Source organism: Pogona vitticeps, chromosome 1 (genome assembly GCF_051106095.1).
Source record: "Pogona vitticeps strain Pit_001003342236 chromosome 1, PviZW2.1, whole genome shotgun sequence".
In the NCBI taxonomy this organism is placed as follows: domain Eukaryota; kingdom Metazoa; phylum Chordata; class Lepidosauria; order Squamata; family Agamidae; genus Pogona; species Pogona vitticeps.
In genome coordinates, this window is record NC_135783.1 from 351,878,557 (window position 1) to 351,905,062 (window position 26,506).

A 26,506-nucleotide genomic window follows, 5' to 3' on the forward strand; every position below is an offset into this window, starting at 1 on the left:
CCTTCCAACTTCGCTTTTCTATGATTTCTAAACAAAGTTTCAGTCTTCCTCTAAAAAACTAGGCAGGAAAACAAACAACAGTTTTGACTTTTCCTCCACTGGGATTGTTACTGTCACACAAATTCTCCAGTACCACCCATCCTCTACACTATAATGCCCTTATCAACACCTGGTGCATTTTTACCAACAATTGGGTCTCATTCATCATAACCCATCGCTAGGTAATAAGAGCTTTTCATTCTGTCTCCAACAGGACATTTAACTGCCATCATCTCTCATTTTAGAGCTGTTGTTCCGAACATTTTTCGTGTCATGATGACTCCCTTTTATAATAGCTAAGTATCCTGTAACACCCCCCACCCCATTTGTGTAGACAAGCCAATGTAATCATTCCCCAACATGGCAGCACCATCCATGCTTCTGCTGCTCGCCTTCCTGCTGGTCCTGCCCCCCCAAACTCTGCTGGCGCAACTTGACAACTGGGGAGGAAACATGCTGGGGGAGGTTAAAGGTAGAGAGAAGAGAAGACTAAGGACTTTAAATATAGGCCAGGGGGCAGAAGGACATCACAAAACGCAGGGAGGAGGCAAAACCTTTGTGCAGGGAGGATCCTCCTCAGAAAACAGGACAAAGGTTTTTTCCTTGCACCCACTGCAGAAGAAGCAGGCCGTTCCCCCCCCCCCCCCGTTCTCTCCTGGGAGCTTCTTCTTTTCTTTACTTTCTTTAGGCTCCCCAGAAATGATGTATCATAATTAAAATTCATCTCTTGTGGAAGTGGCAGCAATTAGATCTTTACGATGGCCCTTTTGGTGATAACTTTCTAGAATACTTCCCTTCTTGAATAAGGGAGAGTGGTTGGCAGGGAATAGACCTCAAGGATGCTTATTTTCACATCTCAGTCTGACAAAAACATTGCTGTTTTCTCCACTTTTACTACAGACGACAAGATTTATGAAATTCAAGGCCCTCCTTGTCGGCAGCACCTGGAATCTTCACCAAAAGCCTGTGGGAGCATACCTCTGACTCCGTGGCATGAAATGGACTTGTCCACAAAAGCTCACATTAAAAAACACAAAAGTTAGTCTGTAAGGTGGCACCAACTTTTTGTCTTTTTATTTATTTTTTACTTTTATTTTGTTTTCACCTATAATCCATGATACGTGTGTCAATGATCGTGGCAGGCTCTGAAACAATAGCAGAGAAACATTTAAACCTCCTCGTATGGGTACTCTCTCCTCTCAGCCTATGACTAAATCTAAAAAAGTCACGTTTGAAATGAACACGTGTAACCCAGTTCGTTGGCACCCTTCTAAATTCAAAAATAGCAAGGGCTTATCTACCACAACAGAGTGCAGAATATCCAGCATCTTGTTAAAAAAAAAAACACCCCCAAACCAAAAACTGTGCAAATACTCTAGTCACAGCATATACATCTCAAAAGTTATTGGGCTACTTGGCCTCCATGACAACCATCGTCACTCCTGCATAATTAAAAACGAGGTCCTTGGAATCATGGGTTTCTCCTGAACTTTGACAACATCAGAGACAGCAGACAAAAACAAAACAAAACCCATGTCATCTAGCACCAGAGCTAGCAGACCAGTTTCTCTGGTGACCCAACATGCCAAAACCTGTGTGTGGGGCAACTTTTCAGGACTGCCTAGTACGCATGTCAGGATAAGGTACACACCGTAAAGGCACACCTATACCTCTGGTCCCAAGAAAGGAAGACCTGAATGTAAACATTCTGGAAATCCTGGCAGTTATAAAGGCTTTCAAAGCCTTCGAACCACTGATCCAAGGAAAGGTGGTACAGATAGCCATAGAAAACTCTATGGCAATGTTTTACCTAAGTAAGGAGGCACACATTCGCTATCTCTCCTGTTCCTCTCTGCCCTGCTGTGTGAATCAGGTGTTCAAAGGCATCATCTACCTGATTCTGGTCTAGATTGTAGGAGAAGACAACCAGAGAGTGGGGTTACTGTGCCGACAGACGGGAGTGGGAATTACCCCCTTGATTATTCCAAAGCATATGCAACCCGAGTGGTCGGAAGACCAGATGGGCGGGGTATAAATCAGATAGATAGATAGATAGATAGATAGATAGATAGATAGATAGATAGATAGATAGATAGATAGATAGATAGATAGATAGATAGATAGATAGATAGATAGATAGATAGATAGATAGATAGATAGATAGATAGATAGATAGATAGATGGATGAACCACAGGGAATAGATCTATTTGTGACAGCCAGAAATTCTGCTCCTGAGCAGAGCAGTGAAGAAAATCTCTAGGAGATTCTTTCAGAGTTAGATGGGACCAAGAGCCTCGTTTACTTCTTCCCTTCTTTCCCACGGCTTCACAAAGTGATTGCTGAAGTCATGTCAGGAGAAAGTGAACGGTACAACCCGAACTCCATGGTGGCCTCATTAACCCTGGCTTGGAACCCTGCTCAACATGGTGAATGACACCTATCAGATGCCCATGGGTCCAGATCTAATATCCAAACACAACAGAGCAATACTCTAAAGCTGACAGCGTGGAGGATTCATCAAAGATCTAGAGAGTGCTAATTCATCAATTTGAACCAATAGCCACCTCTGACATGTGACTTTTAACATACAAAGCCGTTTTCCTGATTGCTATCATGTCAGCCAGATGCGGGGTGATCCTCCCTTTTTACAGTTCTCCAGAGATAAGATGGTTCTTATGGCAGATGTATCTTGTCTTCCTGAAGTCATAACAAAATTCCACATCAATCAAACTTTGGTGTTGCTGACTTTCTTTCCAGCCCCTACTGCTGACTTAGAAAGATCATTGCACATGCTAGATGTCTGTAGAGGTCGCAGAGCTGAAATAAGATGTTAGACTCCCTGCTCTGTGGTAACTGATATGTAAATTAGTACCACTATATGAAACAATCCTGGCTTTTGGTTCACCGTGTTCAGAAATGAACTGGCTATGGGCTTTGCCACCACCGTTTTCTGCGCTTGTCCCTATTGTGCATTCCCTCACCTCCAGCAAGGCACCTGGGAAGGATAACATCCCTGCTGAAGTGCTGTAAAGATATCAACACCACCGAGCTGTATGAAGTCTTTTGTCTTTGCTGGAGGGAAGGTTGAGTACCACAGGACATGAAAGATGCAAACATCGTCACATTGTATAAGAACAAAGGAGACAGGGGTGACTGCAATAACTACCGTGGCATCTCTCTTCTCAGCGTTGTAGCTGCTTGCCTGTTTGTTGTGCTGAAGAGATTCTAGGAGTTTGCAGGCAGAGTCTATCCAGAATCAGAGTGTGGATTTCGAGCTCATAGATCCTCCACTGACATGGTATTCTCCCTCAGAAAGCTGCAGGAGAAATGCAGGGAACAACAGCCGCTCTTTGTGGCCTTCACAGATCTCACAAAGGCCTTTGGTTTGGTTAACAGGAACGACCTTTTTAAAATACTTCCCAACATTGGATGTCCACCTCAACTCCTTAACATCATCAGGTCCTTTCATGAGGAAATGAAGGGCGCTGTAGTTTTTGAAGGCTCAGCATCAGGTCCCTTTGACATCTGAAGCGGAGTGAAACAGGGCTGTGTCCTTGCGCTGACCCTGTTTGGGATCTTCTTTGCTGTCATGCTGAAGCAGGCCTTTGGAACTTCAACAGAAGGTGTCTATCTCCAGATTAGATTAGATGGAAAACTCTTTAATCTCTCTAGATTGAGAGCAAAGACCAAAGTCCAGCTGAAATGCATGTGGGACTTCCTCTTCGCCGATGATGCAGCCGTTGTTGCCCACTCTGCTGAAGACCTCCAACAACTCATGAATTGTTTCAGGAAGGCCTGCCAAGACTTTGGACTAACAATCAGCCTGAAGAAAACACAAGTCATGGGCCAGGGCGTGGACTCACCTCCCTCTATTACCATCTCCACACAAGAATTGGAGGTTGTTCATTACTTTGTGTACCTTGGCTCAACGATTTCTGACACTCTGTCCCTAGATGTCGAGCTGGATAAACACATTGGCAAAGCAGCTAACATGTTCTCTAGACTCACAAAGAGAGTATGGCTTAATAAGAAGCTGATGGCATAGACCAAGATCCAGGTCTATAGAGCCTGTGTCCTGAGCACGCTCCCGTTCTGCAGTGAGTCCTGGACCCTTTGTGCATTGCAAAAGAGGAAGCTCAACACCTTCCATATGCGTTGTCTCCAACGCATTTTTGGTATCACCTGGCAGGACAAAGTTCCAAATAGAGTAGTCCTGGAATGAGCTGGAATTTTTAGCACGTATATATTACTGAAACAGCAACGTCTATGTTGGCTCGGGCATGTCGTGAGAATGGCTGACGGTTGGACTCCAAAAGATCTCCTGTATGGAGAACTATGGATTTGGTTCATAGACTTTCAAGATATGACCTTTGTCTAAATCAATGAGAGCACTGCTTCCCAAGGATTAATGTTGGTGCCATATGGGATTCTTAGACAGCTTTTCAAGAAGTGAAAATAGACTTGGTGGGTGAGAAAAATGACAGAAATTAAGGTGCACAAATGACAGAAATTAAGGTGCACGGAGAGGTAATGTGAGGGGTGTGTGCACAATTCTAGGTTTGAGGAACCGCAAACAAAATGGCGCCATGTAATATCAATAGGTTCTTGGCTGCAATGGAAGGCCTTGAGCTGTCATTTAAATTTCCCGCAATGCTCCCAACCGAGCATCAAACTAGAAAATCATGAGAAAATAAATAGTGGCCCACAAACCTGGCCACTATTTTAAATTTTACATTGGATAGTGGCCTCAGGTGACCTACTCCTTTCTCCTCCTCATTCATGCTGTATGATGTGATTCACCAGGATTGATTTAATGTAAATCAAATGGATTCACAACCACGATTGACTCACGTTTACAATTTTAAAAAGTAAACTCATAATTGAAATAGACAAGTTGAAGAGGCCCTTGCTATTCCATAAAGTAACACGTTTGAATTTAAAATGAATCATGTAGGGATTTTAAAAAAAACAAACATACATACATAAAGCATTTTAACAACAGAATGTAAAAGCAACTTAAATATAAAACAGTTTTTACGACAATGATATTTTCTGCTCCGATAGTCATATTGAATTACTTTACAGGGTCATTGTAAAAACAGTTGAAAATATGTATACGAGGTACTGTGAAGACCCTTGAAAAATTGTGGGAAGAGAAACTACCTTTGTTCCCTTGCTTATTATGAATGCATCCTAAAGGGTTTCCTTGTTTCAACCCTAGACAATAGGAAAAGCTTAATTTTGATAGTTCCCAAAGAGATTCGTTTACTAAGATCGGTTCCAGGAAAGGCTTTTAGGGTCTACCAAGATGTATCTCATCCTCTGTTAATTCATGGAGCGACTCCTGCTGTTCTATCTCCAGCTATACGTGTATAATTATCTACCCTGATACCTGAGACTCAGTGCAACAGTCAGTACTGCCAATAATTCCAAGTATTCCCAAGGGCCTCGTGAAACACACCAATCGTCCAGGGCCATGCTGTGGAGGGGGGGACTAATTTACCTCTGGAAAACCAGCATATTAGGGTCTCGTAGTCATTTCTGTGCTAGTGTGAGTAAACCTTTTATACATTTATAAAAGCGACCAGAGTTTTTACTCACACACCCCCTGACCGTCTTACTTCCTAATATATTATACCCTCCCCTGCCGAGTCCCTAGGATTTAGGTCTGGATTTGGTAACTAAAGTAATATAAATGTTAGCTAAGAAGCATTCGAGCAATGTGGTTTCAATTTAAGTTTGTTTTGAAGTCTCGGGGACCAAATATGTCTTCTAGATTCTGCACTAGGCATGGAAGATCTAAATGTAATTTGTAGGGAAGTGAATGCTAGCTGGTTTACTCTCTCTAATGCCGGCTTGTAAAGACTCCAGTTACGGGAGAAACAGGAAGGCGAGGACCTGGGGGTGTAAATCTTGCATTCACTGAGAGTGTTTCTAAGATCTTTTGATCCTGAGGGCTTGTGGAGAAAATGACCTCAGGTTTGCCAGACCTCGAGAGATAAATAGAGAAGAAAAAAGGCTGTGATTTGTCACTGTTTTTTTTTCCACCTTGGTCTTCTCCAAAGGAAAAGAGTTGTCAGATAGTCTTTCTTCTGCAGGTAGTTCATCCTTCTGCTTTTAGCATGAGGTATGTGGAATCTCATCCTAAAATGTCAAAAAGCATTGCATCCAATCTCCAGCTGTGAAGGATTATCCTAGCCCTCAGAACAATGTATGTAAGGGCAATAGGGGCACCTTGTTTTACTTTGTTCTCTGTAATCTTCTTCCACAATTTGGACTGGAATTTAGAAATCTAGATTACAACTGGTAGTGCTGTCGTAGTGCTGGCTCACTGGAAGGACAGATCCTGAAGCTGAGGCTCCAACACTTTGGCCATCTCATGAGAAAAGAAGACTCCCTGGAAAAGACCCTGATGTTGGGAAAGTGTGAAGGCAGGAGGAGAAGGGGACGACAGAGGATGAGATGGGTGGACAGGGTCATCGAAGCAACCAACATGAATTTGACCCAACTCTGGGAGGCCGTGGAAGATAGGAGGGCCTGGGTGTGCTCTGGTCCATGGGGTCACGAAGAGTTGGACACAACTTAACGAGTAAACAACAACAAAAAGCTGTCCTCTGAAGATGCCGGCCACAGATGGCGAAACGTTAGGAAGAACAACCTTCAGAACACGGCCAAAGAAACCGAAAAACCCACAACAACCATTAGATCCCGGCCGTGAAAGCCTTCGTGAATACAAAGAAAGGACACTTTAGTTTCTTCTGTTAGAACGGAAGGAGACCCAGTGCTTTCCCACTCTTCAGAAATCTATGGGGTGGCAGGATATATGGGCACTCTCCTGGACATTGCTATTCCACAGCTACTGAATTATTTGGAGCAGGTGACAAAATGCATAATTCTGTTCCTAGAAACCTTGTGGCGCTTAAGATCATCGGAAGATCTTCTCGGTCCTTTAGATCACTGGTTCTTAACCTTTGTTACTCTGATGTTTTTGAACTGCAACTCCCAGAAACCCCAGCCAGCACAGTCGGTGGTGAAGGCTTCTGGGAGTTGCAGTCCAAAACTCCTGAGTAACCCAAGGTTAAGAACCAGTGCTTTAGATCATCAGAGGAGGCCCTCCACTTGGTCCCATTGCCACCACAGGCATGTTGGATGGAGACAAAAGAGCAGCTGTATTTAAGTGGCCCTCTGTGTCTTCAACTTTCCTTTCAAGTATCTGCAGCCCCCATCCATCTTCTTGCTATTTCAGGTATAGCCTCCACGGCCTTACATTTCTTCCACCTTTTCTTCCATTTAGAGGTTCTTTCATTTCCTTGTCAAAGTGGGTGGCCGTTAGCTCCCTTCAGCCACAGGTACTGGCTCTGCCATTGCATTTCACACATTTTCCAATTCTGTTGATCACTTAAGGGAAATCAGAAACTTCTGCTAGCATCAGTGTGCTTTACACGTTACCATAGTCTCTTGAGACTGAAGGATGCCTACTACAGTGTCCTGATTTCTTCAGTGGTCCTATCCAAACTAATGAAAGAATCATTTGTATTTATGCCTACCTGCAGTCTCCACTTAAGGGACGTGGTGGCGCTGCGGGCTAAACCGCAGAAGCCTGTGCTGCAGGGTCAGAAGACCAAGCAGTCGTAAGATCGAATCCACGCGACGGAGTGAGCTCCCGTCGCTTGTCCCAGCTCCCGCCAACCTAGCGGTTTGAAAGCATGCAAATGCAAGTAGATAAATAGGGACCACCTCAGTGGGAAGGTAACAGTGTTCCGTGTCTAAGTCGCACTGGCCATGTGACCACGGAAGATTGTCTTCGGACAAAACGCTGGCTCTATGGCTTAGAAACGGGGATGAGCACTGCCCCCTAGAGTCGAACACAACTGGACAAAAATTGTCAAGGGGAACCTTTACCTTTACCTGCAGTCTCCACTTGTTTATCTTCATAGTGGCCTTCTTTATTTCCATCACATTGGCTTATCAGGTGAATGAACTATGTGCCCTCTCTATGGTCTTACCCAGACTTATGAAAGGGTCATTTGAACCTATGGCTACCTGCAGTCTGCATATGTTAATCCTCAAAGTGGCCATCCTCGTCTTCAACATGTCAAGTCATTCTACCTGACCTGCTGAAGACAAGCATGTATCTTTTCCAGCTTGCCTACAAGGTTTCTCCTTGCCTCATCCATTGCGGATGTTCATTTCTGCTTCTGGTTCTTAAAGCCCAGTTAGCAATAGGTTCAAGATTTTACAGGCCTGTAAATAATGCCAGGCAGGGGGCAGCAGCTGTATTTTTGTGTGTGTCAAGTGGGAAGAATGAGAAATTGGGGACTTCCAATTGGACAGGAGTCCTGGAGCAGGACGACGCCAACCATCGGAGTGGGAAAACAGAGCTGAACAAGAAACTTGATGTTTCCTTCTGTGCAGCTGTCATCGTTTCTGCATTGCCAAAGCTTGCTGTACTACTCAAATAATTTAATCCACTGGATTGTGAATCTTCGTTTGCCTGCTCCTTGCCTTTTTCTTAAAACTTGCAGGAAACTAGGAAGAATTTTGAATTTAAACTCAGCTGATTCATTTGTTCTTTGCAATTGTGATCCAGCAGAGGGAAGGTTGTCCACATAGCTAGAGGAAGCATTTGTTGAAGCTTTCTCCAAGCACATGTCTTGCAAAACAGGCCGGTCCTGTTCAGTTAAGAGGCAAACCACTTTTACAGTGTAAAAGTGGTTTGCCTCTTCAGCTTGCAGTTCAATTTCTTTAGAAAATACCTGACTTTTTGGCATTTTCCACTGTTGTTTTGCCTTGCCTGTATGTGTTAACATTCTGGATAATGCTGGCTATCTCAAAATATGGTTTGTGTAAAGCATCTAACTAATGCCATATTCCCACAGAGGAACAGAGTGAAAATACAGACTGGAACTTGTCAGAGAGCAGATTTTTAGTTCTTAAGGTAAAGGTAAAGCTAAAAGTTCCCCTTGACATTTAGTCCAGTCATGTCTGACTCCAGGGCGCGGTGCTCATCCCTGTCTCCAAACCGTAGAGCCATCGTTTGTCTGTAGACAGTTTCCATGGTCACGTGGCCAGCGCAACTAGACACGGGACGCTGTTACCTTCCCACCGTGGTGGTCCCTATTTATCTACTTGCATTTTTACATGCTCTCGAACGGCTAGGTTGGCAGGAGCTGGGACAAGCGACGGGAGCTCCCTGCATCGCATGGATTTGATCTTATGACGGCCGGTCTTCTGACCTTGCAGCACAGAGGCTTCTGTGATTTAACCTGCAGCACCACCATGTCCCTTTCAGTTCTTAGGGCTGCAAAAACAGCTTACAACTGTGTTGGGAAAACTAGAATAGGTAGCTGCAAAAGTGTTCTGATGCTCTGAGGATATGGCTCAGTTATCTTGCAGAGTGCTTCACACATCCTGATCAGTATGAGAACCAAAATAAGTTAGGCAATCTGATCAAAATGGGAGATTAAATAACGCAGAATAAACGTAATTGTGCAGTCTTGTCCAACTTGCATTATTTATACTGGCTTAGATGAATCCTGGGTGTTTGGCAGATTCTGTCAGTTCTGTCAAAGAGGTCACCCCATTCCTCTGTGCATCTTTTCTTCTACTAGATTTCTTGCAGTGTATTTATGTATAATGCCGTATTTTGTACGTCCAAAACATCCCTCCTCAAAGATCCACCTTTTACAAATGTACAAAGATCTTGTCAGATCTCCCCGGTCACAACATTGTGCTGTTAGTAAACCGGAATGTGTACAACTGAAATAACTGCACATTCTTCCCACAGTAATCCTTGTTTCTATTTCCTTCCCCCTTATTCTGTGGTCGACATTCTTTAATTCTTTGTAGACTGTAAGTTACTGGAAGTAGGGGCCTGTCTTCTCATTCCTCAATAAACACTATGCACATGGATGTCAAAACAACACAAGGAGAGGTTGTAGCTCTTTGGCAGAGCACATACTTTGTTTGTAGAAGAGCCCCGGTTCGGCTGATAACATCTTTAAGCAGAGTTGGGGAAAGCTAGAACTGGTTTAGTGCTGCTACTTGAGTGGTCTCCTAGAGACTGACCTTCTTTGCTTTGGTCTCTCATTCCCGTCTTAGAAAGTTTCCAGATGGAGGCTCAGCTGTGCTCTTCTGATGAAGTGGGCCATGTCAGCTCATATTCAGAAGGGGAAAATTTTTTAGAAAGTCCCTAAGACTCTTTGTGTGCTATTAGAACTCTAGGATAGCTATTCTGGTCTTTCCACAATGGCTGGCAAAAGGGGCAATCAAGACTATACAGTGGTGCCTCGCAAGACGAGCGCTTTGTTTTACAACGAAATCGCATAATGACGAAGTTTTTGCGATCGCAAAAGCGATCGCAAAACGATGTTTCCTATGGGGTTTTTTCGCTTTGCGATGATCGGTTCCCTCCTTCGCTAACCAATTATTGCAAAACGACGATTTTCGCACAGCTGATCGGCGGTTTCAAAATGGCCGCCGGGTTAAAAAAAAAAAGGCTGCTCGCTGTTTTTCGGGACAGATTCCTCACTGTATGGGCAGCGAAAATGGCCACACTATAGAGGATCTTCGCAGGATGGTGAGTTTCAAGTCCATAGGAACGCATTAATCGGATTTTAATGCATTTCTATGGTCTTTTAAAAATCGCTTTACAATGTTTTCATTCTACCGCGATTTCGCTGGAATGAATTAACATCGTAATGCAAGGCACCACTGTATTTTTGCTCCAAGAGCTGGCATGTCCATCTGCCCACTCTGTTATATTAAAACTCCTGCTACTGGACATATATAAAGTGATGACTTAGTCACATCAGCTGACATTTGTCAAACATTCCAGAATCAATGTTTAGGATAGAACACATTAATAATTTGATAGAGTATTCAGGTGTGGCCTGATTTTTCTGCCACCGGTAAGTGAACAGACTAGTCACCCATGGGGAGACCATGAAGAAAAACAAAAATGCATGTATATGTAACTGTGGTTCTTCAAATGGTCATCTGTGGACTTCCAGAATCCACCTTCCTCCCATATGTAAACCATCTTCCTGGTTTAATTTGAGTTCACAGATGAGTACTTGAAGAATCCTGATTGAGGTGTGAAGGAGAAATCAAACCCCAGTCCGTTACAACTGAATGGAGTTCTTGTGCCTGCGGGTACACATTCTAGCTTTCTCTCCAGTTCGTTCCTTTTACAAGCATATAATGTCTACAAACATTTTTGCATCTTTGAGTCAATGAGACCTGATGCCAGCTTATAAGAAGTGGAGATAGACAGATAAGCTTCAAAACCATCTCACACACAAAGATAAAACTTCACCAACTTTGTGCTCTCCAAATAGACTACATTCCCAACCTTTGCTATAGCAATTGCAAAAAAAGGTCGTCGTCAAGCGATTTCATCATCATGCGGGGTCGTCGTAATGCAGGGCACCATTGTATATGCTTTCACCCTGTAGGAAGGGATAAAGTGTGAAATAGCTCACATAGCTGGATCTGATGCAAACTAAAGAGTTTGTTCCACTGAGTTCAATTGGATATTACTCTGGAGTAAACATGCATCAGATTGGATGAGACTGTTGCCGTCATCACCCACCAGAGGAAGGCAGTGACTTTTTTCCAAGCAAACAGTGGGGCAGCATTAGCTGTGAATAACTTCTTAGTAAATTATAGTTTAATTGGGTCCAGGTGGACAGTTAAGGCGAAAGATGGCAGAGCAACGCCAGCAGAAATAAGTCTGATTATCAGTTTTATTGTATATTGCCATGTTTTACCAGAAATATTTTTTTTTAAAAAACGAACAAAATAATGCACAAGGAGGACATCTACTTTCAAAAGAAATAAACAGACAAAAATGTATCAATACCACAGCCTCAAATCTAGGTCAGTTGTTTTTAGATCAAAACTCTTAGGGTTTCTCAGCCAGCGTGCAACTGGCTCTGCTGACTGAAGGGGAAACTAATTAATTAATTTGTGGGCTGTTAAGGCAATTCTCAAAGAAAGGCAGTGCCAAAGAATGCTCCAACTACTGTACAATTGCACTCATTTCACACGCTAGCAAGGTTATGCTCAAAATCCTTCCGAGGCAGACTTCTGCCATATGTAGACCGAGAACTCCCAGAAGTATAAGCTGGATTCTGAGGGGGCAGAGGAACTAGAGACCAAATTGCTAACATGCGCTGGATTATGGAGAAAGCCAGAGAGTTCCAGAAAAACATCTACTTCTGCTTCATTGACTATGCAAAAGCCTTTGACTGTGAGGACCACAGCAAACTATTTCAAGTCCTTAAAGAAATGGGAGTGCCTGATCACCTTATCCATCTCCTGAGAAACCTATATGTGGGACAGGAAGCAACAGTTAGAACTGGATATGGAACAACTGATGGGTTCAAAATTGGGAAAGGAGTACGACAAGGCTGTATATTGTCCCCCAGCTTATTTAACTTATATGCAGAATACATCATGCGAAACACAGGACTGGAGGAATCCCAAACCAGAATTAAGATGGCCAGAAGAAATATCAACAACCTCCGATATGCAGATGATACCACTCTGATGGCAGAAAGTGAGGAGGAATTAAAGAACCTTGTAATGAGGTGAAAGAGGAGAGTGCAAAAAAACGGTCTGAAACTCAACATCAAAAAAACCTAAGATCATGGCCACTGGTCCCATCACCTCCTGGGAAATAGAAGGGGAAGATATGGAGGCAGTGACAGATTTCATTTTCTAGGGCTCCATGATCACTGCAGATGGAGACAGCAGCCACGAAATTAAAAGACGCCTGCTTCTTGGGAGGAAAGTGATGACAAACCTTGACAGCATCTTAAAAAGCAGAGAGATCACCGTGCCAACAAAAGTCCGAATAGTCAAAGCTATGGTTTTTCCTGTCGTGATGTATGGAAGTGAGAGCTGGACCATAAAAGAAAGCAGACCGCCGAAGAATTTATGCCTTAGAATTGTGGTGCTGGAGGAGGCTCTTGAGAGTCCCCTGGACTGCAAGGAGAACAAACCTATCAGTTCTAAAGGAAATCAACCCTGAGTGCTCACTGGAAGGACAGATCCTGAAGCTGAGGCTCCAGTACTTTGGCCATCTCATGAGAAGAAAAGAGTCCTTGGAAAAAACCTTGATGTTAGGAAGGTGTGATGGCAAGAGGAGAAGGGGACGACCGAGGATGAGATGGCTGGACAGTGTCTGCGAAGCAACCAACATGAACCTGACACAACTCCGGGAGGCAGGAGAAGACAGGAGGGCCTGGCGTGCTCTGGTCCACGGGGTCATGAAGAGTCAGACACGACTAAATGACTAAACAACGACAAAGGCAATTCTGAGTTACGGTGACCCTTTTTCAGGGTTTCCTAGGTATAAAGTGCTCAGAAATGGTTTTCCTCTTCCTTTCTTTGAGACCACCATGCAGCTTGTCTGGAGTCACCCATGCTGGCTCGCCTCCCTGTTAGGCACCTTGGAGGAGTCCAACTTCCACATCTGGGAGCTCTTGTCCAAGACGCAAAGTTTCCGAAACTCCGGTTCTCTCCATGTGGTTCTTCCTCTTGGTTTACTTGTAGCAGCCAAATGGGGCAGCAAAATCTCTCTCTCTCTCTCTCTCTCTCTGTTTGGCAGCAGCAACCAAGCAGGCTATTAAAAAAAGATTCAGGGGGTGGGAGGGAGGTAGCCAAGCGGTGAGGCCAGCTCGGAGAATGCCGGGAATGTTGTGTGCTCTTCCATGCTCTGTTTATCTACACCTGCAGGTTACTCGGGCTGTCATCTGAAAGAGTGGCCTGCATCTTACCAGAAGGTCAAGCACCAAGGAGACCTAATTAAAAGCTCATTACAAGAGACAATCTCTATTAGCATGCCAAACTTCATGCAAATCCATTAACTCCAGGGCTTTCTTCGGAAGCTTTAAATTCCTGCCCAGTGCCCCAGGGACTGGAAAATGTGGCCAGTTAATTTGCTGTTCCCCCGTCTGTGAAAATTAGGCTCAGTCCAGCTTGCTTTCTGGATTATTTCACATTCCAGCAAATTAGTTTTATCCGTTCTGAGAACATTTTAACAAAGAGAGTTCTTTTGGCATCACATGGATAAAATAGCGATGGATAAAAGAATGAGCAGCCCGCCTAATCAGGAACAAATAACTTTAAATCTCTCCCAAAAATGCAGCCTTTCCTGTTATTTCTCTCTCTCTCCTTTTACCCCCCTTTCCTCTCTTCTATTTATCATCTGACACTTGGGTGTTTTTTTTCCTCCTTTCCAGTTGTGCTCTTGAGTCCAGATCTTTCTTGCCACCTCTCGCCCCACCTCTTGAGTTCTTCAAAAATGAAAGGGTTTTATTGCACTGTCACAGATCTCCAAACTTGTTAAGCATAAAGTCAGTAAATGATACTATTGTTGGGATAGAGGTGATTTATCTGGGATGTGGGGGGGGGCCCAGTGGATAAGGGCTCAAATGAACCCAAATGGCGCAGAGTAAACAGAGAAACCTGAAAGCTTTTGTGAGTTGAAAGTGGCTATCTGTTGCACGTCCTGCCTCATTAACTACTAATAGAACCATTGCTGTGGCCTTCTGGGATAAGCTAACACTCAGGGCCGATCTGTCTATCTCCCAAGTAGCTGAACTTCAGAGAATCTGCTGCTCTTGCCATTCTGATGTTGTGTGCTATGAAGGCTTGACCTTCACCTTTTCAGAAAAAAACATTTATCCACTTTCCCTTCTTGACTGTGATGTCAGAGAGACAAAGAGAGGGAAAGAAAACTGTGTTCTTCTTAAAAACTCAGATTCAAACAAAAGTAGGTTCTGATGGGAGATGTAAACTGAACTCCCGGTTAAAGAACAAAGTAGAAATCGGCCTCAGGTGGTGGAGGATGCCCACAGCCCACCTGCAAATCCTAGGATATTTTAGGGCTGCTGGACTATGCTCTCTCCCAGTTTCAGCTTAGCCTAAAATTGGCCAGTTGTGCCTCCCTCCCCACCAGGCGCTTCCAGGCAATATGAGTGGTCATTTGGGGCATTTTTGACCTCATTTGTGACTGGGGACAGGGAACGAACCTATCCATTTTGAAGGAAACCAACCCTGAGTGTTTACTGGAAGGACAGATCCTGAAGCTGAGGCTCCAATACTTTGGCCACCTCATGAGAAGAGAAGACTCCCTGGAAAAGACCCTGATGTTGGGAAAGTGTGAAGGCAAGAGGAGAAGGGGATGACAGAGGACGAGATGGCTGGACAGTGTCATCGAAGTGACCAACATGAATTTGACACAACTCCGGGAGGCAGTGGAAGACAGGAGGGCCTGGTGTGCTTTGGTCCATGGGGTCACGAAGAGCCGGACACGATTAAGCAACAACAACAACAACAACAACAACAACAACAACAACAACAACAACAACAACAACAACAACAAAAAGAGCAGGGTTTGAACTGGGACAATAATTTGTTTGCACTATAACCCTGAGACTCCCCCAGTCAAAATGGCATTCAGTCTACTGGCTGGGGAATTCCGGAAGTTGTCGTCCGAAAATAAAATTTCTTAGCGCTCTCCTAAGATCAGCAGTGGCTTGAGCAAACCATGAACTGCCCAGACGGGTGGCTCCTTTCAGCATGGGGTGTCATATCAGCACACCTTGTCACGAGACAGGAAGAAAATAGGCATAGCCTGAGAAAGCTGAGGAGGACAGTTTTTAGCAGAAGGAAGGGTGGGCAGGAGAAAATAAATGCAAAGGACTAGATAGGACCCCTGGCAAAGAGTAATATTACAGCTTCCTCTTGCTTGCTCATAAACATGCAGCCGGCGTGCTTCTAAAGGAGCCCTGTCTGGCAAAGCTTTGGAAATGGCAAATAATTACAAGCTGATGATGGAAACGGAAAGGGGGGGGGGAAGTGGGGAGGAAGTCCATAAGTGAGTCCCAGCTCATAAGGAAGTACAGGCTCAGGCTGTAGGGAAATTACAGGCTAAATAGTTTTCTCATTCAAGCCTTTTGGTGCCCTTAATCACAGACTTTAAATGTTTTAATAAACACTTTGGCCTTATATTGATCACTTTCTGTAGCAGCCAACCCTTCTTTTTTTTTAAATGTCTTTTAAAAAAAATGTTTTTAAAAGCCTCAGGAGTGAGATGGGTTCAAGGATGAGAATTTTCATAAGCAAAATACTGCATGCAAGGGAACAGATCTCTTTATGCAGAGGTCACAGCTTGTATTGGCTGCTGTGAACTGGAAGGAAACCAGTACGTGGGAAACAACCAGTCAATCCAGTAGGGATTGATTCATGTCTGTTGCCCTTGTCCTACTGAAACCAACATGGCCATGTATCTACCTTTATTCCCAATTAAGATGTGTTCGTTAGCATTCTCCATCAGCACTTGATTAACCTTGCCAAGCATTTGAACTATTCTTTCCTTTCTTGTGTGCGGGGGCGGGTGGGCAGTGGGGGGGGAGAAGCAGCTTGAAGGAATGAGATTGTTGGATTACAGAAATCATCTGATCCATAATGTCCTCCTGTTTTTCTTTTCATAAGTCCCATTTCCTGGTCCAGTAATGGCTCCCCCTTGCCTATGGGAAATAACGTCTTTATATTTAACTGTCTCTTTCCAATACAGGCCAGAATTGTTCTGAACAAAAGGCAAACAGAATAGGTGGAAACTATATATTAAACGCAAGACAATTTGTCTAGTTTTCATTAGGTTGCTGAGTGAAAAGTCGAAATGCCTCTGTTTTTCCCAAGGTACTCAGGTATCCAAGAATTGCCTCCTTCCCCAACCCCACTGGTTCGCTTCTCCCACCACCAACGTTCCTCCAAAGAATGCCCGGCTTTCTGCTCTTTATATTGTGAACCGTCACAGCATCGAGGAACGCTGACATTTCCTATTGTTTACAAGGGATGAGCACCAACAAGGCTTCCATGATGATTAGATAAACTTTTTTTTTGTTTTACCCTCCCCCTGCTCGATTGACCAAACTTAGCTTTTCATGGTATGTCACCTATAATTGGTGTTGAAAGACATTAACCAGAAATTGGATCAAAACGTTATCTCAATGAAAACAAACTGGCAAACAGCTATGGAGATAAGTGTACTTCATACCATGTGGCCCAGCAAGAAGAGGGTATTTCCTAGTGGGATGTTGGCTGCAGGAAGGAATGATATTTTAAGTCACAAATGAGTAAGGAAACCTGTACTAGAACTGGGTAAATGATAAGACATTTCTAGGGCTCTTCTTGTGAGTGGCATGTGATTAGACTCCAGTCTCTGTGGAGTTCTCTTGTCTCCGTGGCTTTGTGCTTTGTGTGACCCTAAGTTTCTTCAAAGATTCTGTCCAGCGGAAGGTTCCCCCTCCAGATCAGTGTAAGTGTCTTTTCTGCTTCTTTGTATATTGTACCTTCACCTGCAAAATTTTCGAACCAGATTGAGAGGAACTAGAGTGTCTGGTTAGGATCTGAAAAGGGGTGTTGTTGTTTTTTGGTCACATCTTTGCCAGCACAGATGTGGTCAGCTGGTGTCCTTAAGCTCCTGATGATCCACAGCAACCACACCATCACCGTCAGCTGGACCAACTAGACAGGTTTCAATCTCCTTGCCAGCCCAGCCTGTGATGCTCGCCCGAACCTGGTAAGCCCCAGAAGATAAAGGTGGGTAAGGCTAAAAGGAGAGGCGCCCACCAATGGGATATAAGCCCTCATCTGCTCAAGAGGATATTTCCGACGTTGGGATCAAACGTTTACCCTTAGGACCAACAAGAAGCTTCCAGTATTGTTCAGCAAAATGGGAAGAGGTTGAGCCCCTCTGTGAGATGTTCTCTCTCAGTTGTGGTGTGGGAAGATATTTTATTGTTCCCACCATTCCCACTAATTAACCGGTGTACTAGCAGAACTTCGATTCACCCATGGTGGATTTGCCTGTTGGAAGGTTCTTGAGCTGACCTTTAAAATAAGAGAAAGGAAAGAGGGAGAGAGAGAGAGAGAAATCTCCCCCATTGTCCCCTCCCGCCTCCAGGAAGAAGTTTTTAAAAGGATTTTTTATAAGTGCATCTGTGCTGCCCTAATAGAATCTTAAAAAACATAACAAACAAACAAAAGCAAACAAAAAACAAAACAAAACAAAACAGAAGAGGGGACCTGTTGGATAGCTCAGTGGTTTAAGTATCTGGCTCCGGAGACAGAGGTTGGGAGTTTGATTCCCTGTTTTGCCTCTTTGTCAGGCATTGGACTTGACAATCCATGGAGTCTCTTTCAGCTCTGTAGTTCCAAGGTAAGACTGAAGTGTTTCATTTGCCAATATCTTGAAGTGGCTCTCTCCTTAAGCCGCTTCACAATACGGCAGGTCAACAGCAGAAGACCTGGACCAAAGAGGATTGCTTGAGGGGTATATGGAGGCGAAGATCGCATCAAATGTCATTCCAGACCTTGATCCGGCCTCTAAGAACCCAAATGCATCCTGTCCCAATTGCCACATGAAGAAAAGTCCTAAGTCCAGTTGATAACATCCAGGCATCTTTATCTGCAGTTCCTTAGGTTAACATGGCTCTTTGTTCAACATAAACTTCCTCCTGAATCTACACCAGTACCCTCTGTTCAGTTTTTATTCAAGTTGCAAGGGCTCCAACGGCCTTTCATTCGCCCATCAGGCAGGTGAGCGGCGTGATCTACAAGCAGACCAGAGAATTCCTTTGGTTCTACCCAGAGAAGGTAGCACTCACACGAGTCACCGTTTTCTTACCCAAGGTTGTGCCTGACTTCAAGATGTTGCACTTCCTGCCTTATCCCCATCTCTTTCGGCACAGATGGAAAAGCACACTCCCCCAATGCTTGGACTGTCGGAAGAGTGTTGGAGTTCTTTGCACAGGGAAGAGCTCTAGTCAGATGGCATGACAAACTTTTTGTGGCATGCTCTGAACCTTTAAAAGGAAAAATTATTTCCTCTCAGAAATTTGCCAAGTAGATCGTTAAAGCAGTCACTTTGGCCTAGGTAAAGGTAAAGGTTCCCCTTGACATTTTAGTCAGTCGTGTTCGACTCTAGGGGGCGGTGCTTATCCCCATTTCCAAGCTGTAGAGCCAGCGTTTGTCCAAAGACAGTTTCCGTTGTCACGTGGCCAGTGCGACTAGACACGGAACGCTGTTTACCTTCCCACCGAGGTGGTACCTATTTATCTACTCACATTTACATGCTTTTGAACTGCTAGGTTGGCAAGGAGCTGGGATAAAGCGACGGGAGCTCACTCCGTCGCGTGGATTCGATCTTACGACTGCTGGTCTTCTGACCCTGCAGCACACAAAGGCTTCTGCGGTTTAGCCCGCAGCGCCACCACGTCACTTTGGCCTATCAGTTGGTTAAGACACCTTGGCCAAACCAACTCAAGAGCTGCAGCTGCAGCTGGGGCATCTTTAAAACCTGCCTGATGCTGAGCTTCAACTTAATCCTGGCCATTTGTATTGGTCGTACATTATCAACAGGATGCCAGGTCTCTGAAAGACACTTCCTTAAGGAGTACAGGTGCCTAGTTACCTGCATCTTTTTTTTGGAGGGGGGTGGGTTTGTGAAGTAAGCACATTTGTTTTCACCCATTACTGTGAACGGTTGGAGACTGTGATAAAGAAAATCAGGTGGCTGGTTATAATGTTTGTTTTTTTATTGGTCACCTTTGCATACACATGACTCACCCTTCCTCCCCTTTTTGGCACCTGTGCGAAATTGATTCTTGCCACGGTGTTGTCTGTATTTATTGAACCGAGAGCCTAAAATCCCAGTGCATATGTGACATAGTGGACGGATAAGACTACTGCCTAAATGTGCTTTCTGCAGCTGTATAGTTCTGAAAAGGTGGCTCTATGCAGGTGCAAATCCATTCTTTCGGAGTAGACTTTGTCTGAAATGACAGGATAGAAATCTAATAAATAAACAAATAAACAAATAAATAAAATTTAATAAATTATTTTATTTGAATGTTCTATTGATATTGTTTTAAGAGTGGTCTTGACCGACCAGGTAGGTGGGATATAAAAACAAACAAACAAACAAACAAACAAACAAACAAATAAATAAATAAATAAATAAATAAATATTGTATTATTATATTTTATTGTCCATTTTTGTATTGTTTTATGGTGTTATGTAAACCATCCAGAGTGGCTTGGGCTGCCAGATGGGCTGTATAGAAATTAAGCAAGCAAACAAACAAATATTCGTGTGAATGCATAATGGCCACTTGAAGAACAAGTGTTACAATCAACAACCTGTTTCTCTCCATGTAATTGGATTTAGTCAGCAGTCTACCGGTGGCAAGGGTTCATCTGGAAACCAGCAAGCAGAGCATAGCAGTAGTGATTTTCCCTTGGGAGTTTGCTGAGAATACCTTTTAGTACAAGTTTCTGGTCCAAAGGTAGCAAAATGGTGGGAAACCCTGAGTGCTCACTGGAAGGACAGATCCTGAAGCTGAGGCTCCAATCCTTTGGCCATCTCATGAGAAGAGAAGACTCCCTGGAAAAGACCTTGATGTTGGGAAAGTGTGAAGGCGAGAGGAGAAGGGGACGACAGAGGACGAGATGGCTGGACAGTGTCACCGAAATGACCAACATGAATTTGACCAAACTCTGGGGGGGGGGCAGTGGAATACAGGAGGTGCTGGCGTGCTCTGGTCCATGGGGGTGTCACGAAGAGTCGGACACGACTTAATGACTGAACAACAATTAAACATAATGTAAATTTCCACTTTAAAAAAAATCACAGACTGGCAAAAAAAAAAAAGGCCAGGAAGGCATTTATAAAAAAAAATGTCAAACTGATGTGGGCTGGATATAGAGTCTTTTATTTAACCCTACTGTCTACTTTGCCTTAACACTGGCAACTTGCTCCTTAGCCTAGATAGCTCCCAAGGCCAGAGCCTGGAAGAATTTGTGGCTGAGGTATTAAATAAAATAAAATAAAATAAAATAAAATAAAATAAAATAAAATAAATAAATAAATTAAATAAATAAATAAATAAATAAATAAATAAATAAATAAATAAATAAATAAATAAATAAATAAATAAATAAATAAATAAATAAATAAATGAAAGTAACAGCTCTTCTTGAGACGTCAGCATGCCACGATATCCCTCACCAGCATCCCTCTTGGTGTATTTGAGCAGCATCGCCCATCATCTCTGGCTAGAGTCCAGCTCCCTTTTTCTGTGCCAGGGCTCTGAGCAACTTACAATGGTGTATTTAGATCTTTTTTTTTTTGGCTGCGATTTGTATGGAACAGGGCATACCTGCACCCAGAAGACTTAATTCCGGGTACACAGACTGTTCTTTTTCTCGTCAGGAATCCTGAGAACCCACGAGAAGTGGTCTACTGGAACGGATGGCTGGGTGGAACCAAGGGCGACGGGGCAGCTAGGCATAAACGTGAGACTGAGGTCGAACCGTGCCCTGTTTTTTCCCCAGTTGACTAGCTTCTGATTTTGTAAAAAGCATAGAGTTGCGTGAGATCAATTCCTCTGTCCTCTCATTAAATCGCCCTCCCAGGATTATGTCAGCAAAGCCGTTCAGATGTAGCATAGGTGTCCCGTCCCACCCCCCATCCCCCAAAATCAGCTAATATCATTAAATGTTTATGTGGACAACGCATGCCAAAATAATTTCCTAACACATATACAGTAAAAAAAAAAAAACCAGTCCAAGGGGTGTAAAACGTTACAAACAGAATTTCACTTCAATTCCCTTAGGTAACTAGTTTTGGGAAAGGTCTTGGGGGGAAAAAGGAAGAATCAAGCTGCTCACATTGTTTATTATCATAGTCCCGTGCATGTAATATCCTCTCCCCTCTTCTGCAGCTCCCCGCCTAGCGCCTTGAGAAAGCATAGCCAACACTGTGGTCAAACAGAGTTCAGAGTTCTTGTTAATGAGTCCGGCTCTAATGCATGCCCGGCAACCAGCCGCCTTTTCCGAAACGGTACAAGTTCACACCGCAGGGTTCTGTTTCCTTTTCATTCCTATCTAATGGGGGAGGGGGGGGAGAGAAATGTCCTCCTCTTTTACATGGGTTTCCTTCCCCACTTGCAAGCGATGGGTATAAGAGCTCGGCCATTCTTCTCGTGAGCAAACCAAGGATGACTGGAGTTATTCTAGGAAACAATGTCAAAGATTATTTTTGTAGCCAAGAGTACAAGAAGGCAATTAATATGTCTGGAACGTTCCGTCTCACGGTGAGGACGCATAACATTTGGAGAACGGTGGGAGGCATTAGGAAGGGGCCTTGTTGTCTTTAAGCTCTAGCTCAGGGAAAACCTTTTTACAGAACTTGGAAAGGTTACTTTTTGGGGTGACACTCCTCCCGAGCGTTCCTCATATGACTGTACAGGCAGGGAGTTTAGAGGGGTTTTCATTCCAAATCCTCTTGTGGATGCACACCTGAATGAGGCACATTGCTATATGTCAGGGAAGACTAGAGCGATACCACCAGGAGTCTGGATTGCTAGTAGGGTCCTCTGAGATGGCACGGTCAAAGCTGAGGCATTAGATTTCAGGACTTGTCCAGATAGGAGAATTGGAGCAGTATGGCTTGCATTGAAAAGGTTCTTATCACTCAAGCGATCCTTCCAGTCGCACTGGAGGTGTGTGTCCTCCTCTGAGAAGGGTCCATGCAAGTCTTTGGATCACTATTTTACTTATGTGTAAGTCTACTTTGAATTTGAACCAACTCCGGGAGGCAGGAGGGCCTGGCGTGCTCTGGTCCATGGGGTCACGAAGAGTGCGACACGACTTAACGACTAAACAACAACAACAAGTCTACTCTTATGTACTCACAAGGAACAGTTACCTGTTTTACTCCTGAGTAAAATTTGCCTTGTTTACTCATGCATAAGTTTATTCAGCCTACTCACAAGTTAGGAACCGGTAGCAGAAGACAGCAGCAGTTCCAGGGCAAGCTCACAGTGGTGGTAATGGCGCTAGGGGGAGAGATTGGAGGTGAAGGTTGGAGAGGGAGGTAATCCCCTTTTCCTTGCCTTTCCCCTTAGCAGGGGCTCTGCTGGGACTGTGCTGCTTTGTGGGTATGGAGTCAACGTAGCCCCCTTGTAGGCTGCCCTACGGAGGAGAGGCATGTTCTCGATCACCCCCGAGTGCAGGATATGCAACAATGGGCTCAAGCTAACAGGAGGCCAGATTTTGGCTGAATCTCAGGAAAAACCTCCTGTCAGAGCCATACGGCAATGGGACCCATAACCTCGAGTGGTGGGGAGTGCTCCAACACTGGAGCAATTCAAGAGAAACTTAGACAACCACCTGTCAGATATCCTTTGTATTGTATTCCTGCCTTGAGTAGGGGGTTGGACTCCATGGCCTTATAGGCCCCTTCCAACTTCATTATTCTATGATTCCTCCCTAAGGTGGTGTCAGATGTTCACCTCAATCGGCCTCTTATTCTTCTGATTTTCTTTCCACTCCCAACTACGTATTTAGAGAAAACCCTTGATACGTTGGATGTCCATAGAGCCTGGATTTTTGCACCTTCAGAACCAAACACTTCTGCTAATCTTTACTGGAACGCTTAATCTCTGCAGGGGTGGAGGACCTCTTAGGATGGTCCGCCCCAGGAGAATGATGGATCCAAGTGGTTTTCTGACAGCTCTTGAGGAGTTTCCTGTTGCCTTGGCAGGCAACCCTATCGAAGCTCTGGCTGATCTCTGGAATGGGGAAATGGCCAGGGCGGTGGTCACAATCTCCCCTAAGCGTCCTCTCCCACGAGTAGAGCCAAGCAAGCCCCCTGGTTCACCAGGGAGCTGGCAGAGATGAAACAAGTGGGATGGAGACTATAGAGGGACAATGGCGGAAAACTCAGAGTGAATCCGATCAAACATGGGCTAGAGCCCATTTGAAGGCCTATTGCGCACCAGTGGCTGCAGCAAAGAAAAGGATATTTGCTGCTCCCATTGTATCTGCACAAAGTCGTCCTGCGGAGTTGTTTCGAGTGGTCAAGGGCTTAGTACACGCCCCACCAAAAGAACAAAATATTGGCCACTCCACAAACTACTGCAAGGAATTTGCACAACACTTTGCAGATAAAGTCACTCGGATTCGCTCTGACTTGGATGCTGTAATTGATGCAGACCCAGTGGATGTAACTTTGGCCCCGGCTTGTCCTATTTTAATGGATACTTTTCAGTTGGTGCAGCCTGATGATGTGGACAGGATTCTTGGAGAGGTGAAGGCCACCACATCTGTGCTGCTGGACCCTTGCCCTTCCTGGCTCATAAAAGCAGCCAGAGGAGGAATGGCCGATTGGGTACAGGGAGTGGTAAAGGTCTCCTTGCAGCAGGGTAGGATCCCTGCTTGCTTAAAAGAGGCAGTAATAAGACCGCTACTGAAGAAGCCCTCCCGGGATCCCAGTGTATTGGATGACTACCAGTCAGTCTCAAACATCCCATTCCTGGGCAAGATACTGCAGCGTGTGGTGGTTTCTCAGCTCCAGGGATTCCTGGAGGAAGCGGATTATCTAGACACATTTCAATCTGGTTTCAGGCCTGGCTATGGGACAAAGACTGCTTTGGTCTCCTTGGTGGATGGCCTATGGCAGGGGGAGTGTGTCCCTGTTGGTTCTGCTGGACCTCTCAGCGGCTTTTGATACCATCAAGCATGGTATCCTTCTGGGCCATCTCTCTGGGATAGGACTCGGAGGCACCATTTTAGAGTGGCTCCAGCCCTTCCTGGAGGGGAAAACTCAGAAGGTGGTGCTGGGTGACTCCTGCTCAATGCCCTGGCCATTGGCCTGTGGCGTTCCTCAGGGTTCTCCTTTGTCACCCATGCTTTCTAACATCTACATGAAACCGCTGGGAGAGGTTGTCTGGAGTTTTGGGGTTCAGTGTCACCAGTATGCGGATGACACTCAACTCTCTATCTCTCCTTTCCACCTAATTCCAGGGAAGCTGTCTTGACTCTAAACCAGTGCTTGGCCTCAGTAATGGACTGGATGAGGGCAAACAATTTGAAACTTAACCCAGACAGCTATGAAGGAAGTAGAAAATATCTTTAAGAATAAAGATGTGTCCATGGAGGCCTAAACCGAAATAATCCACACAATGTTGTTTCCAGTTATAAGGTACAGATCTGAAAGTTGGGCAATGAGGAAAGCGGACAGGGAAAAAAAATCAGTTTGTTAAGAATGCGGCTATTTTTGGGACCCTCTAGTTTAAAAAACTGAAAGTATTGGATTTCAGAGGCGCATTTGTTGCACCCTACCAAAAGAATCTAATATTAAAAGAGGTTTCTTTTGTGTGTGTGTGTGTGTGTGTGTGTGTGTGTTTATTTCAGGTTTATCCGAATGTTCCAATGCTACCTATAACCCCAATCTTCAGTCAAAAGGATCAGATTTCCCATGAGACCATCTCTCATATCCTAGCAATTAGTGGCAAAACTATTGCTAGAAATGTTACTGTTTGATTTTGCCCAGCTTCTTCAGCCAGTACAGCTCCCAGGAGTTCTTGTCCATGAAGTTAATTTTTAAGCTGCCACTTCAGTTGGTTGTTTCCACATTGTTGGTTTCCATGATGGAACAGTGAGCACATCCCGCTTCCACCTGGTGGCACTGCACTCTAGCATGATCTTTGCCATAGATGAGTGGTTCTTCTGGTTCGGGACCTGCCAGCAAGGTAGACCTTGGGAAGACCAAAAGTGAGAATTTGCCAGGGGCTGGAGAGAGAGACACACGAAAACCTCCCATGTGGATGGACGAATGTTTGGTGTGCCTTAAGTCTGAATATCACTAGAAGAGTTTGAGATCATTGCAATATCATCTGATGGAGAGATTCCGAAAACTCCTGAGCCCTTCTTCACTTCTCCTTTCCCCCCTCTTCTTTTCATAGAAAAAACAATAAATCGTGTTGCTGGAAAATATTTGCTCCTTCTCATAACCTCATAATTATGTTCTAGATTATTGGTGATACATGTTCCATATGCATTGTCTCCAACGCATTTTTGGTATCACTTGGCAGGACAAAGTTCCAAATAGAGTAGTCCTAGAATGAGCTGGAAATTTTGCATATATGCATTATTGAAACAGCAACGTCTACATTGGCTCGGGCATGTCATAAGAATGGCTGACATTTGGATTCTGAAAGATCTCCTGTATGGAGAATGAGTGCAGGGAAAGCGCCCCCAGAGGGAGACCACAGCTGCAATACAAGGGGATCTGCAAGCGGGAGCTGAAGGCCTTAGGAATGGACCTCAAATGATGGGAAACCTTGACCTTTGAGCGTTCAGCCTGGAGGCAGGCAGTGCATCATGGCCTCTCCCAATTTGAAGAGACCCTTGTCCAGCAGGCTGAGGCAAAGAGGCAGTCCCGAAACCAGCAAAATCAGCGAGCTGGACAAGGGACAGATTGTATTTGTCTTCAGTGTGGAAGGGATTTTCACTCTTGAATTGGCATTCTCAGCCACAGTAGACGCTGTTCCAAGACCTCTATTCAGAGCACGTTACCATTGTCTCTCAAGACTGAAGGATGCC

The 26,506-nt window shown here is 44.4% G+C and overlaps 1 long non-coding RNA gene across 3 annotated transcripts in view; it reads left to right on the top strand.

The window, feature by feature from the left end:
• The window catches only part of LOC144586247 (uncharacterized), a 105,388-nt gene that overhangs the window by 68,316 nt on the left and 10,566 nt on the right, over nt 1-26,506 (top strand). For 2 of the 3 annotated variants that reach the window (XR_013540971.1, XR_013540967.1), the window contains exon 4: nt 940-5,080. The exons of the other annotated variant lie outside the window; for it this stretch is intronic. This is a non-coding gene — a long non-coding RNA (uncharacterized LOC144586247). Of the gene's footprint in view, nt 1-939; nt 5,081-26,506 lie in introns of those variants that run through there. 3 annotated transcript variants of the gene reach the window in all.